The sequence below is a fragment of the Nicotiana tabacum genome, chromosome 5, assembly GCF_000715075.1.
Source record: "Nicotiana tabacum cultivar K326 chromosome 5, ASM71507v2, whole genome shotgun sequence".
Classification (NCBI taxonomy): Eukaryota; Viridiplantae; Streptophyta; class Magnoliopsida; order Solanales; family Solanaceae; genus Nicotiana; species Nicotiana tabacum.
Window position 1 is genome coordinate 116,798,926 of NC_134084.1, and position 17,807 is coordinate 116,816,732.

Below are 17,807 nucleotides of genomic sequence, written 5' to 3' on the forward strand. Positions count from 1 at the left end.
ACACACACATCCTTAATGACACCAAGAAGCTATTGCAACTCTCAGAATTTCATTCCGGCTTCTATATCAAAATCTCACCTATCAACCGGAAAACGCCGAAATCTCAATTTTGCCAATTCAAGCCTAAACCTTCCACGAACTTCCAAAATATATTCCGATCACGCTCTTAAGTCCCAAATTGCCTACCGGAGCTAACCAAATCATAAAAATTTCAATTCGAGATCATATACAAACAAGTCAAATCTTGGTCAAACCTTTCCAATGTTAAGCTTTAAACTGAGAGTTGTTCTACCAAATTCCTTCTGATTACTCTGAAACTCAAACCAACGATTTATACAAGTCATAACACACCACACGGGGCATGTCATGCCCGAGAACTAGCGATTAAAGTGCAAAATCTCAAAACGACCACTCGACTCATTACATGTAAACCCTTCGGGCACTACAAGTCGAATAAGGAATGTGAATCAGATAGGATAATCGGAGCGTGGAAGCCCAGTTTCACGACTCAAAGGTACAACAAGATTTGAACATCAGACTTGCTTGACAGATTAGGCCACAGGTGCATGCCATGGTTATTAGAGTTGGTATCCACATCTGATAAGTTTCTACTTTGTAGTTTTCTTGTTAGGAATCATCTTTTTCCATTGTCCTTTACTCTGTTCTTTTTTTTGCTTCCTCTTCCTGAGTCTGTTTGGTCAGAACAAGTGAGAAATGAGTTCAAAATTTTCCACCAGCTTTCCAATTGCTCAAAACGGGATCTGGCTAGCACATCAAAGTGGCATAAGTCAGGAAATAAATAGTGTGCGCACTGAGTTGGTAACAATCAATGTGCTTTGGGATTCATGTGAAATACAAAGGTTTGGTATATATCAATTCATGAACAATGCAACAGATAGAGGATGTTAGGTAAACGGATCAAAGGTATTTTCTGTGATAAGGTTATCAGAGAAAGTGGTTAACTAGTGACAAGAAAGGTCTTCCAAGCGGAAATCAAAGTTATCATGGCAAGTGAAGGAGCAATAGACCTCAAGGCCAAGGCCAGTGGGTTGAGTTAGGAAAGAACAACATGTGCATTGAGTGGGTGGCAATTGACGTGCTTTGGGATTCATGTGAAACACAAAGGTTCAGTATATGTCAACGCATGAGCACAATGCAACAGATGAATGGTATTGGGTTTGAACGGATCAGAGGTATTTTTCGTGATTAGGTTGATAGAGAAAGTGGTCGGTCAATAAACAGGCAAGGTCTTTCGAGTTGAAATAGAAGTTATCATAGGAAGTGAAGGAGCAATTGCCCTCAAAGTAGAGGCCGCAAACCAACCACCATGTTTAAACTCACAAGTTTTCTTTGATTGAAACAGGGGCAGGAAATTTTGTTTGTTCCGGAGAAACCCTCCGTGAGGAAAGTAGGTGCCAGATAGTCTCGGCAGTAAGTTTCTAGTACCCTCCTGGATAACAGGAATTAGTAAGTTCTAAGACCCTCGCAAGTGACAAGGTCTGACGAGAGTTTTACTTTTGGGATGTATAATTTAGCATTTAAGTTTTTCACTTTTGAGATGAGACTTGGTTTGAAATTTTTCAGGATAAGAGAATTTAGCTTAGAACTTATTTTGATAACAAGAATTGTTACACTCACAAATATTCCCAATATCAAACTGGGGCAGAAAATTTTCTTTTGCTTTGACTGTTTTGTTGCAATCAGGCGCCTACCTGGAGAACAAGGGAAGATGGCACAAGTTCAAAGGAAAGCGGTTCAAGCTCAGCAATCAGGCGCCTGCCTGGAGAATAAGGGAAAACAGCTCAAGTTTCAATGGAAGACGGTTCAAGTTCAGCAATCAGGTGTCCACCTGGAGAACAAGGGAAAACAACTCAAGTTTCAAAGGAAGACAGTTCAAGTTCAGCAATCAAGTACCCACCTGGAGAACAAGGGAAAGCAGTTCAAGTTTCAGGGAAAGACAGGTCAAGTTCAGCAATCAGGCGTCCACCTGGAGAACAAGGGGAGACAGTTCAAGTTTCAAGGGAAAGCAGTTTCAAAGGAAAGTGGTTCAAGTTCAGCAATCAGGCGCCCACCTGGAGAAAAAGGGAAAACAACTCAAGTTTCAAAGGATGATAGTTCAAGTTCAGCAATCAGGCGCCCACCTGGAGAACAAGGGGAGACATTTCAAGTTTCAAGGGAAAACAGTTTCAAAGGAAAGCGGTTCAAGTTCAACAATCAGGCGCTCACCTAGAAAACAAGGGAAAACAACTCAAGTTTCAAAGGAAGACAGTTCAAGTTCAGCAATCAGGCGCCCACCTGGAGAACAAGGGAAAGCAGCTCAAGTTTCAGGGAAAAGCGGTTCAAGTTCAGCAATCAGGCGCTCACCTGGAGAACAAGGGAAAACAGCTCAAGTTTCGAAGGAAGACAGTTCAAGGTCAGCAATCAGGCGCTCACCTAGAGAATAAGGGAAGGCAGTTCAAGTTTCGAAGGAAACCAGTTCGGGTTTCAGCAATCGGGCGCCCACCTGGAGAACAAGGGTAGGCATTTCAAGTTTTGAAGGAAGATAGTTCAAGTTTTGGAAATCAGGCACCCACCTAGAAAATAAGGGAATTCACTTCAAAATGCAATTCAAGTCAGCAACAAAAGAAGCTCGCGGCAAGAATGCGGGTCAACAGTCCGAGATGACCAACAGAGGTAGTCTCAATCCAGAATATAAAAAAAGAGGGAAAAAAGAAAAAAAAGAAGTGAATCCAAAATACAGAAGCAGAGAAAGATGTGAACTGCTCAAGATGTGGTTGAAGTCACAAGCACCACATGTCCGATCTTGATCCGAAAAGCTGAAGAAGAGCGAGCTAACACCTGCAGCTAACAAGCGCCAAGGTTCAAATCTAAAGTCTGCATGAAGAACCATTCAAGACTCAAGTTCAAGCTTTAGAAGACTTATAGATAGGAATCTTGTAACTCATAGTTGACAGGCTTAGTTAGTATTTTTCATTTTTTTTCTTGATGTAATAACAGGACCGCGGAGCGGAACCTCGACGGAATGGCACCTCGATCGGCTCTCCACCTCAGTATACTCCATCATCTCACTCACTTCTGAACTACACGTGGCATGATTCCTTTATAGCCAAGGATATGTAGGTAGCTCAGATGCTAGGGCTCGGTCACATCCTCCTTTCTTTTAGTTTTTGGTCTCTCCAAATAAGGGTCGGGTCAAAAAATCTATCTAGTCGTTCTTTGTCTGAAAACTCTTCGCATTCCCAGTCAAAGAAGGGCAGCTGTAGAGATGTGATTTTTGACCCTCCCCAAGATTTTTTATATTTTAGCATGTAAATATTTAGTTTAGGCCTAATATCGCTATTTCAACTAATTTTGACTCTTTTACTTTATTTCGTCACAAAAAAATAAAAATTACAAAAAAATATTTTAGTTTACGTATCTTTCATTAATTTAAATAAAAAACATACAAAAATAGTACCTTATCTTTATTTTTATATAATCTTGAAAACATAAAAATAGTTTCATGTTTTAACATAGTTTAGTTCAATTAATTGAGATTAGTTTTATATTTTTATATTATAAATTGTATATTTAGAAGGAAGAGTTAGTTTTGGGTTGGTTTATCCCATTTTAATCTTGTAGTCCATTTTTTTAGTCTTTGGCCCGATTTTAAGGCCCAATAATACCAAACTCATACCTCCTTAACCTAAAATCCATTTCTATATGACAAAAAATACACCCTTAGATATAGCTAGACCTATACACACAAGAAAGGAAGCAGCACCGTTCAACAAGAACCCCCCCCCCCCCAATCCTATCGATTGATCTTCTTCTTCAGAGAAGAAGCAGCCTTCTGTCATGGCTTCGTCCTAACCAAAAAACAACACCCATCAACTAGCCATAACCCTCACAACCAACGACCCCTGCTCTCTTCAACCACACACAGACCCTCACCAAACCGGGGGCAAACTCGCCGGAAAATGTCGTTGCCATCCCTTCCGCCACCTCCCTACCCTCATCTCTCCATCGTCGCTCTCTCATGTACAAGAGAGAATAGCCAACACCACAACCTCACCACCTAATGTCTACCAGCAGCTCACCGAAAAATGAGTTCCAGCCGAAGCAGAGCATTAACCAAACGACAATCAGCCACCCATTTTAAAAAAAAACAAACCAATTAAATCTGAAAACTAAGAAAAGGTTTCTGAAAATCTAGATTTCCAAGAAGTTTTTGAGGTCGAAATTTGCTGCTCATTGTTGAAGTTTTCCGGACCCGTGCGATTTCAGTCGAGGTCCGTTCGAGGCGTCCATTTTCGGTCACTGTTACTATTGAAGCTTAAATTTTAGCAGCTATTTTCTTCCTTTCAAGTTCGTTCTGTTGCTGTTATTGCTTGAATATATCTGGTAAGTTCTACGCCCTATAATTACCCGAGCTTGAGTTGATGAATGAAAATTTGGTATTTTGATAGCCCTACCATGTATTCGGTTTGCTTGTTTGGCTACTGATATCTATGATTTAGATTAAGTGTGTTTGTTGTTGCTTTATTAATATGTGTTGAACGAACTCAGGTTGTACCAAAATAGTGCATCGTGAATGATAAGTGCAAATGTTGATTAGTGTTAAGTTTGAAATCCCCATGGTGTAGTAGCGGTTATCCTTGTAACTAATTAATCTTATTTAAATTTAAGTTTCAGTCCAGATTTAGGATACTTTGTGAAATATTAGGCTGTATGCAACTTTGTTAGATTGGATCTACAAAAATTATCCCCCACTGATTGCGTATGCTTGATAATAAAATTCTAGCTCTCTGTTGATTTGTGCTTTTTGTTGTTATTCATGATTTCAATTTGTTTAAGTTTGAATCTGAACATGCTGCAGTAGTACAGCATTGCTTATGACAAATAAAATAAAAGGATTGTTTCTAGATTAATGTATCGTGTGGGAACTTAAGTCCATAATGGTATAAACAATATATAATTTTAGTTAGTGCTAGACTCTTGTTATATTGATGTAGTGTTCTACGCCAGTTTTGGGTTTCAATGATAATACACCTGCAATTTACGAATTTGGACTCAAACCATCCACACATTAATTCTACGAGTTGTGGGACCTCTAGTCTCAAACAATTTTAGCAAAATTAGTCAAACTATGAACATTCGTAGCTTGCTTTAGGCCCGTTTAATGTAGCATTGTGATTGTGGACACGTTCGCGTGACATGATTACGATTTCTAAAAACAAAACCGGAGTATGCATTCGCGCAACTTCGGCCAAACTTTCTTAATAATAATAAAGCGTTATTAATGTGGACACGTTTGCGGGACATAATTTTTGATGCGCCAAACAAACGGGTACACGTACGCGTGACCGGTTTAAAGATAATTTCTTAATTAAAAGAAGCAAATGCACATAGGTTCTAAAATTAGTAATAGACAATTTGATTAAACCAAGTATGATCAAAGCGATTGTGCTAAAATCACGGAACCCGGGAATGCCTAACACCCTCTCCCGGGTTAACAAAATTCCTTACCCGAATTTCTGTGTTCGCAGATCATAATTAGAGTCAACCTTCCTCAATTTAGGATTTTAAATCGGTGACTTAGGACACCATAAATTATCCCAAGTGACAACTCTAATTTTAATTAAATAATCTCGTTTTGATTGTCATTTAAATTGGAGAAAACTCTCTTATACCCCTTTTCGGGAGTAGTAAAAAGGAGGTGTGACAAGTATTACAGTTCCGGCAGGAAACTATAAGCACTAAGATTTACCCTCAACAGTAACAGAGGTATGTACAATTGGCCGTACCCATCTCAGTTATGCCCTATGAGGGCTAACATGTGTATTTTAAGAAAAGGACGGAACATCAGGATCTGGATGGGGTTAGAGTAGCCAAAATGGTGAATGGATTATTTGTGTTAGTTGACATTTCCGAAGGATATTGCAAGTGTGCTAGTAGATCTCCTTTTGAGACACCCAGATGATACACTCTAAAATAGTGCAGGCAAATGTGAGTACTACAAAAACATGCACTATAAGCCTTGAAGGATAAATATTACCTTAGTGTGGCTCACGGTAAAGCGAGAACGTTAAGCAACTTGAAGAGCCACTGGATGGGGCAAAGGGGAGCTAAAAGCAAAAGAATGTCTTGTTCAAGTTTTCAGAATAAAGTGATAGGCATAAATGTTAGCGGGAAATAAGAAAAGAGTTAATGAAGCATTATGAGTAAGATGTGATACATGGATGACAACGGTAGATCAAAAGATGATAATATTACAAAATCTATAGTCAAGTGAAGGAAGAGACGAGAGGTGACAGGCCTTAGGACAACAAAAGAGTATAGGCCATATAGTCATGTCCTCATTTCGAGAAATAAGTTCGCAACTCTAGCGCGATTACCAAAAGGAAAAGTTAGACCCCAGAGTAATAGAATCAGTATGGATTGGTGAACAAGATAAACTAAACATGAGTTAGGGACTGAGTGATTGATAATAGTCGCCATCATAAGAATTTCAGATTTTGTTTCGGTAGTAATAGAATGGACGACAAAAGAAGATTCATGAGAAATTCAGAGAATGGTCATTCAGGAAGACGCTTCCCTACAGCAAGCAATGTGAGCAAAGTTTAGCTTAAGGGACTGTATGTGCTAGTTATACTAAGTTTCACCCTCGTGAGTAAGGAATTTTTCTATCCTTGGTATGGAAGGATTACCGCAAGGCGAGTAAGGGTCATCGATGATGTGAAAAGATACCAAAGATGAAGAGTTAAAATATCTATAGATAGGTCATCGTAGCTCCACTTTTTAGTACTCCCCAAAAGGGGGAATATGGAATGATGTGGCGTTAAGCTAGAATTAAGTGGTTCTAGTAATTATGGAATGGTAAAGGAAGAATGCGAAAAAAATGAAAAGGGATGAGATTGAAATTATTCGAAGCCTACGTATATGTTACGATTCCAGAACATTATGCAAATACGACGTCAAGGAGAGGAAGTAAAGGTCCTGCCCGAAATGTTAGTAATAGATAAGGAGCCGGTACGAGCGGTAAGTTAAAACAAAGGAAATAACCCAAGAAAGATTATGCGGAAAATTGATATGAGAATGGGCCGACGATTAGTTGGTAGTTGATTAAGGAAGAGCCTAGTTATGGTCAAATAGGAGGTTACAGATGAGTCAGCAAATCGTGCAAGATAAACATAGTAAAACCCAATATAGTGAACTTAGCCTCGCAGTAACGTCATTGTAATACTTAAGAAGTATTCAGATAGGAGTTGGGTTGTTAAAGGTACCGTATGATTATTGTAGGAATGAAAGATAGTGTCACTGGGAAGGCAATCAAAATATCAGTTCAGAAGCAAGCCTACAAGCACAACGGCACGGAGGTAAGAAACTACGGATAATTATAGGCAAGGAAGGACATCAAAAGGTCCGTAATAAGCTCACATCTTTACGAAGGTCAAGGGTTCTCCCTAAGTACTACAACGAAAGACTAGCTAAGGAAATAAGGAAGGAGGCTTCAACTTAAGAACAATGACCTAAAGAGCAAATAGTCATGTAATAACAGTCTCACAACAACATTATAGTACTTCAAAGGAAAGTGGCACCTACCGTGACTAATGAACGGAAAGTAAAATTAAAAGAAATATTTGAGATCATATGAGTTACACGAAAACTATGGCATGTGTGGGCACTAAGATAATCTAAGTGTGGACGCAATAAGGGGGCAGAAAGACTAGGAAAAGTAATAGCTTACGTTGAAAGAAAGCTAAAATAGAACGAAAAGAATTATTTGATCAATGATCCAGAGTTAGTACATTATGGATACACTCAAGATTTTGGAGCATTATCCATGCAGTATATATGTTGACAATCATACAGTCGTAAAAGATTTCGGTATAATTTAAAAGAAAGAATTGAGCCCAGATCATAGACAAAGGAATGAATTGTTAGAAGATTGTATCATGGATATTCCATAGCATCCATGGAGGGCTAAAGTAATAACTAATACCATGAGCCACAAATTGAAAGATAACTTAAGCCAGCATAAAGGCCGATCAGAAGAAGAAGGAAACTAAAGAGTTACATCAACAAAGTAAATCAGGAATCTAATTATTGGACCCAGAAGTTATAGGAATCATGATTAACATAGCAGAATCACACTTAATATTAGAGGTGCAAGAGAGATAGCACAACAACTATGTTCTATAACGGCTCTACGATAAAGCCAGTTAGAAGGGTACCAGTCTCATAAGAAGTCGGTATGAAATTCCCACGGGATTGTGTATGCACCAGAGGTGCAAGTATAATAATAGAGCTTCAAGATATGGACGTGAATTACACCTAGGTGGAAGGGAGGTCATGAGAGAGATTGAAGGTATGATGCGAGATTTTAAAGTAAGTAAAGTAAAGGTGAACAACGTACAAGATACTCAAAGGCAGAAGATCATGAATAGTCCATACTTCAGATAAAAGGGCTAGTAGCACGAGGATTCATTATCTAAATAATAGCGGCATTGTCAGTAGCATACCTTCCAGCCTATGGGGTAGGTATCGAAAAGCTGACTAAGAGAGTAAAGAAGAGTTAGAGATGATGTGATGTCTTGCTTGATGGATAGTGCAAGCAAGTTGAAGGAAAATTGCGAGTTGTATAAATGGATATGTATAGGTCGCAAGCTAAAGTATGGTAAAGCGAAAAAGTTTTAAGATAACATGAGTAAGGGTGAGGAAAGGCAAGTGAAAGGGTGACAAGAATGGATAAGTCCTCGGGATTAAGTCCATGAAAACAAGAGAGATAATAGTTTCTCTAAGTTATTGAAAGTTCAGTATAGCCTGAATGAACTCAAAGGAGTCTAAGATTAATAACATTTAGAAAGAATGAAATGCTACCAGGTAATAAAATGAGGGTGTAATGGTGACAGATAAAGGATGATGTTTGGGCCTTTGTTTGAATAATGATTTGGAAAAAGAAAAAAAAAGAAGGAGAAAAGATTTCGCTGGCGGCACGAAATTAGGATACCCCCATAAGGTGAATCACATTGGGATGCTATGAAATATGATTATGGAAGTATAGTATCGTATCGCCCCCAGGTGGATCAAGAAAATTGCTTCAAATGTTCCACGATGAGACGTAAGCCCTAGTGGCAAGGTATTACATAAGAAGTTTCAAGTTATCAGTGGTATATTGTAGATCAATATTGAGGTGAATACACAATGGATGGATAAAAGTCACAAAGTATAAGATGAGATTGGGCAATCATTCTTAAGATGAACGGTAAAGAAGAAGCATTAAAGGACTTGGATTTGTACATATAGGATAAGCAACGAGAGTAACATAGAGCTTGGTAGCAGATTTCTACGATAAATCAAAGTAAGAGCGATGGTATACTAACCTACTTAGATGCAGTAAAGTCATACGAATAGACAATCGAGTCTATGAAATAAGATATAGCAATATTCGTAAGTTCGACAAAGTACCAAGCAAAGAACTTTAGTATACTTATAGATGCCCGGAGGGACATCTTATCAAGCTCTGTATATGTTCACAAAGTGAGGCCTAGAGATTGGCTAAACGCTGGAGGAAAAAGAGACAAGAGTTGCATAGGCGCAATGACAAAGTCAGAGTCATACAGGCCGCATGACAGGAGGTAGCAGTAGTTGCGATATTAGAAAGATTTCGACCACAAGTAATGATATGAGAAAAAAGACTAAAGGGGGGAATACCCTAGACTTTGGATTTATTCATAGAGCAACTGCTTAAATGGAATTAAGGTATTCACAAGAGCTATGTGTTATGAAAATGATAAGAGCATCAGTAAACATTCGAGGACGAATGTTCCAAAGAGGGAAATGATGTTACAGCCCACAATATTACGATGATGTTATGTCCTACAGTATTATATTACAATAATGGTGTGCCTTGCAGTATTACATTACGATGATGTTATGCTTCGCAGTATTAAGTTACGACAATGTTGCACCTTGCAGTATTACATTACAATGATGTTACGCTTCGCTGTATTAAGTTACGACAATGTTGCACCCTGCAGTATTACATTACGGTGATGTTACATTTTGCAGTAATAAGTTACGACGATGTTGCACCCTGTAGTATTGTACATTGAATTTGTCGTAAGGTAATTGACATCAGTCCAAGGGAAAAATTATTTGGGTATTATAAGGATTATAAGCGATGGGTAAATTCGTGAAGGTAAGAGGGTAAGTAAAATCGAAGAAAACAAATTTTATCGAAGTTTGGCATTTTGGGATAAAATATGGCCCGAGCTAAAATACCCGGTATTTATCGACTAGTACCATACAAGGTACTACATAACCATGCTAGTAAGGTGTACGAGGTATGTTAAAAAATAGTAGTATTTTAATTAAGTTGAGACAATTTTCAAATTATACAGATAATTGATTAATTACCGGATAACAGGATATTACCCAGTTAACTAATAAGTGGATAGGAATTACACGTGGCAAGAAGCAACAATTCAAGAAATGACTAAGTAGTTATTTATGCCTAGGTGGCTACCTAAGGATAAATGAGAATTTAATGTGACCAAATCAAGACTTATGATAAGTCTTGATACATTTTCATTTTGGACGAAAAAGCATAACCCAAAAAACGTGAAAAATCCCAAAAACACGATACTTCAAGGATCAAAAAAACCTTCTTAGTTCAAAGGCTTCAAAAGGTTCTGTCTTTGGTCCAAAAGAGACATTACAAACAGAAGCTAATTAACTCACTTTGATCTTCTTCAAAAACGTTAGAAACAGAAGCAAATTTTCCAATGAGAATTTGTTGGAATAGTAGCAACGTGGAATTTTGCTGTTCTAGAAGAGTACGGTGCAATATTTTCCAAGAATATTATACAGAGTTTTCCTACTCCAGGTATGTTAAGGTTATCCCTTCTTTCTTTTGGCATGACCCATACGACACAAACAAAATGTGCAAATGCACAATTTTCATACATGATTCATAGAAGTACTAGAAGTGCCTATGTTCTTGATTTTCCATGTGTCATATTATTGTATCATCTGCTCATGGGGTCTCAAAAATACGTAAGTTGGTAAAGTTTATTTCATGATATTAATCAGAGGCGTAATGGTCTTATGACACTCCAAGAGATTTTATTGACGTACTTTTCATGTATTGCATTCATATACATTGACCCAGGACCAGATCATGTTATATACGTGTATATATAAATGTACATATATATAAATGTACATATATATAAATGTATATATATATATATATATATATATATATATATATATATGTATATATATATGTATATATATGTATATGGGATATTGAAAAGGTTATGGCATTATATACACGCCACCACCTGATTAGCTGGTATACGTTGATGATTTTGCCCATAGTGTCAAGATGATATGATGGGATACCCTCAGAGGCTGCTGATGTTATGAAACATGTGCCTATGCACGACATGACATTCATACACATATGCATGATACAATAATTATTTCATGATTTACAAAGTTATTCAGACTTACAGGTGGAGTCATTTACTCTATATTTCCTTCATGTCTGTTATGTACTTATTTATGTACCTACATACTCAATACATAATTCCCTTTTTGCCTGGGGACGCTGTGTTTCATGCCCGCAGGTCCCGATGGACAAGTTAAAAGCCCTCCAAGTACGCTATCGGCTCAGCGAAAGATGTTGGTGCGCTCCATTTGCTTCGGAGTTGCTTGTTTGGTATGGCGGGACTTTATCCTGACCTTTATGAAAATTATGTATTCTTAGAGGCTTGTAGACAGATGTCATGTACATAAAAGATTGTATGCCCTTGTCGGCCTATGTTCAGTGTTCAAGTGGTTATTTTGGTCTTAGAGGCTCATATATCTTATGTATAAGTTGGCATTACCTATTGTATTCTACCTATTTCACGGCAACCTTTCCAGCTCAGTTATTTATGATAATATGACATGAAAAGATACGTTATGTTGGTACTCAGTTGAGTAAGGTACCAGGTGCCCGTCGCGGCCCATCGGTTTGGGTCGTGACACTGATCATGATACAGTTCAGTTTTCTCTAGAGGCTTGTAGACGAGTCCTGTATATTTTGGTCTATCAGTAGATGTTCATGGATCCTGCACAGTTTTATATATATATATATATATATATATATATATATGAGCTTTTGGGTATGTTTACCCCTCAGATGAGAGAGATGATATTTTAAGATGATTCAGAGTATGGCCTCATCAGCCTAAGTTAAGGGTTACCCCTCCAGAGTTCACAGTTACAGAGTAGTACGCTCGGGCCGAGTATGGCATCGGGTGTCGTCACGGCCAATCGGTTTGGGTCGTGATAGGCCGACGACAAAACACCGATGGAGTCACGCCCTGAGGAATGCATTCCCAAGATGGGGTGTGATCTTTCTTCCGACTTCAAAGTCGAGACTTTTGTCCCTGGTCGGTGTGAGCCAATGTCTAGGTACATGTGCTCAATAATTGAAAGCGACCTCGAGCAGGTCAGTGAAGACTTCCATTGGGAGAAGAAAGAGGTGGTAATTCCGTCTCCCGGGGAAGATATCACTACCCATGTGGAAGGGTTTTTAAGTGTTTACACTTATCCATTCACGTAGGGCCCTGTCAATCCTGTCATTATCGACTTCTACTGCCAATACCAAATAAACCTAGGCCAGATCCACCCTTTCTTTTAGCGAATAGTCATTTTATTTCGATTTTTCGTGAATAAAAAAGAAGGAATGCCTTTTACCCTCGACCACCTCATCAGGTTGTACAAGCCCCGTCTTTTTCGATGTGGGTTGATAAAGCTTTAGCATCAGGCTACCAATGTGTTATTCTCGAGCATAAACGAGGACAAAGATCGAGAGTGGATGGGTCAATTCGTTCGAGTGAAAACTTCCGACCTAATTCCAGCCGAGAAGATGCCATTTCCTAAGAAGTGAAACATGGAGCGTAAGTTCGATCCTTCCTTTAGCTTTTTATTTACTGTTTTGCTTCCTTTACTTCTTTTTACTGACATATTTTTATGGGATGTAGCGGTCGCTAAGATGCCTGGTATGATTTCGGACGTCGAGATCTGGGTTCGGACCCTAGCTTCAACCTCCTCGTATGCTAAGCGCTCATGGTACGATTTAGCAAGTGGCCGATGGGAGGCTAAAAATCACGGTAAGCCTTTTCTTTAAATATCTGATGGCCTTAAAATGTTTCCTTTTTATACTTTCTTGATTTCCTTTCATACAGGCCTTGGGAAAGATGCTGTTATGAGGCCCTCATCTGGGGAGGAGGAGGTTATGCCCATGGTCCCAAAGCCATCAAAGGAAAAGAAAATAAAAAGGATCTCGCTCTCCGATACTCCAAAGCCTAAGAAGAGCAAGGCTCGCAGGTCAAAGAAAGACACCACCGCCCTGCCTGCCGACATAGCTCAACGGCTAAGGGAGGAGGATGAGGAAGACGAAGATGTTGACTTTGAGCTAGTGGCTCGAAAGAGGAGTGCCGAATCCCCAAAAGCCATTGAACCGGTGATAATCGAGGAGGTTCAGCCTCGGACCAAGGAGATCTCGGTAGATGGCCTGAGCAAAGCCCCCGAGTCGTCCGAGGCTATTGAAGATGCCTCCCACCGTGATGAACAATTGGCGGACGTGCCTAAAGGGACAGGTACTGAGACTCTTCAAAACGGAAGAACTTCCCAAGTGTCTTGCTTGGGGAATTTGATATTGGTGATTCGCCGCCCCTCCCCACATTTTCTGAGGGGAAAATTCAGGAGGCCCAAGCTTTGGAGACCCCCGATGTGGGAACAACCCACGAAGGAGAGGACCTATTCCATTATTGCTTCACAAGGGTCGAAGATGTTAACGACTTGGGCGATGCATCAAGTCTCTTCTATGAGGCTCAACGACTTCTGAGCCGGGTAAGTTTTAGTTCCCTTCATTAATATTGCGTTTGCATTCATTTTTTCTTGCACAACTTCCTTTATTTCTTCGTAGGCCTTGACACTTCATCAGGAAGTATTTTCTAAATCCTGGTCGAAGCTGAGCTGGTGTGAGGCCAATCTCAAAAAGCTCACGGAGGAGAGAGATTCCTTAAAACTTCTCAGTGGGCAAAAAGAAGAGGAGATCAAGGACCTCCGAGCTGAATTGGCAACAACTCATAAGTGGCAAACCAACCTGATTAAGTAGGTAATGTAAATTTTTGGAAGCTCGATATATTAATTAGGTAATGACTACTAATACTTCGATCCTACAGGTTCAGCAGAAGGCCGAAAATATCGAGCAACTTCGTGAGGAGGCCAAGATGAAGGAAGCGAAGACTTTCGGGTGGAAGCAAAACATGGACCGCCTTGCCTCGGAGAAAGATACTGCTCGGGCCTAGCTGTCTTCGGCTGAACGTCAACTCCAAATCATGAAGGAGGAAAGCTTGGCCCGAGCTAAGAAATTGAGTAGCTTGAGGCTTGGTTGGTTGCTGAGCTTGCAAAGGCCACATCTGAGGCAGAAAGAGTAAAAGCTAAAGTTGAGGTGATCGTGGCTGTCTATCGAGCTGATGCTGAAGCTACTAAAGTTTGAGCAAAGGAAGTGGATGACACCACTCATACTCAATCATACTGGGTTATTAAGCATGTCAAATACTAGTCTTAAAGAGAGACTCTCTAGGAGATCCATGCTCGTGGTTTCGACCTTACTATCGATATTGAGAACGTGAAAGTACTCGAGGCCGAGGCCAAAGCGTTGCTCTCTTCTGATGATGATGATTTCGGGAGCTCGAGTGGATCCGAGAGTGGAGGGGATGAAGATAAGGCTCCCGGAGAAGATTAGGCACTTAGAATTTTTTCCGAATTTTTTTGTAAGACATAGAGTGGTCTTTGTAAATATTTTTGCATATATGAAAGATCTCTTTTCTTTCCGATTCATTTCCAATTTCCGTTTTGTGAAAGCTCTATTTTTCTTTTTGCCTTATACTTTATGCAGAGTTTTGTCGAAGTCAGATTAGTATAGTCTTCATAATCGAGTGAGTACTTGCTTGAACTTAGAGTAAAAAAAACCCTTAAGATTCAGTTGAGTGAGGGTGGATTCTCGAACTCAAAAACATAATGGCCCTTAGGCTCTTGAATTGGGCCGATATGGCCTTAAAAGAGTGACTTTTTTCCTTTTTGGCTTAAAAGTTTAATCATATAAAAAATATTTATGCCTCAGTGCGAGATAAATCTGTACCTATTAGGATTCAGTGTTATCAAAAACCTTTTACTTTGTTATACCTTAGCATAGGCTTGTTCGAGAGTTTGAACAATTTGGTACCCCTTAAGGTTTAGAGGGTTGATGTTATCGAAACATTTTGTAATTTTGCCTAGGGTAGCCCCTTTAACCGATTTTATGAAAACATTATAAGGTCTATATTTGTTACGGAATTCGGACATCTTCGAACCGTGTTAGTTTGGTCGTAGCCTTTATCTTTGAGATTTACCCTTTGGGTTTGTTTCTCAATTATACTTTGAACTTTGTTCGAAGCGTTAGTCCCTGAGTGGGGTGGCCTTGGCCTAAAAAATCTAGAGTTTCCTTTTTAAGGTCTTATGATTTCGATTCGAACATGTTGATTTTTGGATGGCACTCTTTGAGTACGAGGTTGATAGCTCGAGCTTTAGTTGCGATCAGCGCTTGAGCCAATTTCCACAATAGATCATAAATAAAGTAGAATTGTAAAGTAGAAATTTCACTAAGGCGTGGAACATCTGGTAAGGAAAAAAATACTTCTTTCAGTAGATCATTCATGCGTACATGTTTTGCCATCGGGGTTCGATTAATCTACAAAGACAAGGTTCATTTCACCGTTTGGCCCTTTACAAAATTTTACCTATCAAGACTTGTTGGTACGAAGTATTTTCCTTGAGAGCATAGCATCCGAGGGTGATGCCCCCAGTATTCGAGGTTGATTGTAAAGAAGCCTCGGATACTGTTGAATTATCCTAGGTAGCACAAATGATTGTTGCGTCGTTAAAAACCTTGCCGTAAAACCCATTTGGGACAAAAACCGATCTAAGGGAAAAAGAGCGCAACGCGTGCTTTAAAACTTGAGGTCTTTGTGTTGAAGAATTTCTCAATGTCTTCGATCGAACACCTGCAATAAGTTAGTATCAAACACAAATGAAAAAAAAAAGGAGAAAGCCATACCTTTGCAATAATATCGTTTGAGGAGTGATATGTTCCAATTATTTGGAAATTGTTCGCCGTTCATCGTGTTAAGTTTGTAAGATCCCTTTCCGATGACACCGACGACCTGATATGGTCCTTCCCAATTTGGGCTGAGTTTTCCTTCTTTTGGGTCTCGATTGTTGAGGGTGACCTTTCTTAGAACTACGTCCCCGATTCGAAAGTGGTGAAGATTGGCTCTTAGATTGTAGTATCTTTCGAAGCGCTGCTTCTGTGTTGCCATTCTGACGAGGGCGACTTCCCATTTTTCATTTAGCAATTCGAGGCTTGTGTTCATAGCCTCGTGATTCGGTTATTATGTTGTGTATCGAAACCTGATGCTGGGTTCCCCGACCTCGACCGAGATCAGAGCTTCGGCGCCATAAAATAAGGAGAACGGTGTTGCCCTCGTACTAGATTTTGACGTTGTTCTATATGTCCAAAGGACTTTGGGCAAAATTTCTCTCCATTTTCCCTTAGCGTCGTCCAATCTTTTCTTTAGATTCTGAATGATGGTCTTGTTTGTTGACTCGGCCTGCCCGTTTCCACTAGGATCATACGGCGTCGATAATATCTTTTTTATTTTGTGATCCTCGAGGAACTTCGCTATTTTTCTACCAATAAATTGTTTTCCATTATCACATACTATCTCGGCAAGTATCCCGAATCGGCATATGATGTGATCCCAGATGAAGTCTATAACTTCTTTTCTCAGACTTTCTCGAAAGCTTGTGCTTCTACCTACTTAGAGAAATAGTCAGTCATAAATAAAATGAATTTAGCTTTACCTGGGGCTGATGGCAGAGGACCGACGATATCCATCCCCCATTTCATGAATGGCCTTAGAACTGAATGAATTTTCTCTCCGGGTTGGTGGACCGTCGGCGCATATCTGTTGCACTTGTCGCATTTTCGAACGAATTCCTCAGTTTCCTTTTCCATATTGATCCAATAGTATCCCGCTCTGATGACTTTGTGAACCAGCAATTTGGTGCCAGAATGGTTTCCGCAAGTACCCTCGTGAATTTCTCGTAATACATAGTCCGTGTCTCCCGGACCCAAACATATTGCTAACGGTCCATCGAACATCCTTCTGTATAATGTTCCATCTTCGGCCAATGTGAATCGTGCAGCCTTCGTTCGCAGAGTCCTCGATTCTTTGAAATCTGATTGAAGCTTTTCGCTTTTTAGATACTCGATATATTTATTCCTCTAATCCCAAGTTAGGCTTGTGGAGTTTATTTTGGCGTGCCCTTCTTCAATCACTAACCTTGAAAGTTGTACGACAGTCCCAGAGCATTCGATCGATGACCCCAAATTTGCAAGTGCATCACCCTCGCTATTTTCTTCCCGAGGTACGTGCTGCAGCGTCCATTATCTAAATCGATGTAGAGACATTTGTAACTTATCTAAGTACCTCTGCATCCGATCTTCTGGAACCTCGAAAGTTCTGTTGACCTGATTTACCACAAGTTACGAGTCACACTTGGCCTTGATGACCTCTGCTCCCAAGGTCTTAGCTAGCTCGAGACCTGCAATCATGGTCTCATACTCGGCCTCATTAATAGTCAATTTTGAAGTTTTGATAGACTGTTTAATTGTATTTCCTATGGGTGGGTTCAAAATGATCCCCTACCCGGACCTC

The 17,807-nt window shown here is 39.6% G+C and overlaps 1 long non-coding RNA gene across 2 annotated transcripts; it reads left to right on the forward strand.

The window, feature by feature from the left end:
- The first annotated feature begins 3,732 nt into the window (after positions 1-3,732).
- On the forward strand, positions 3,733-11,905 carry LOC142181217 (uncharacterized). 2 transcript variants are annotated; one of them, XR_012709731.1, is made up of 2 exons: positions 3,733-10,870; positions 11,619-11,905. It is a non-coding gene; the product is annotated as an uncharacterized LOC142181217 (long non-coding RNA). The 2 variants fall into 2 exon arrangements; XR_012709732.1 differs by having other exon boundaries at positions 3,739-4,383.
- The last annotated feature ends 5,902 nt before the right edge of the window (positions 11,906-17,807 follow it).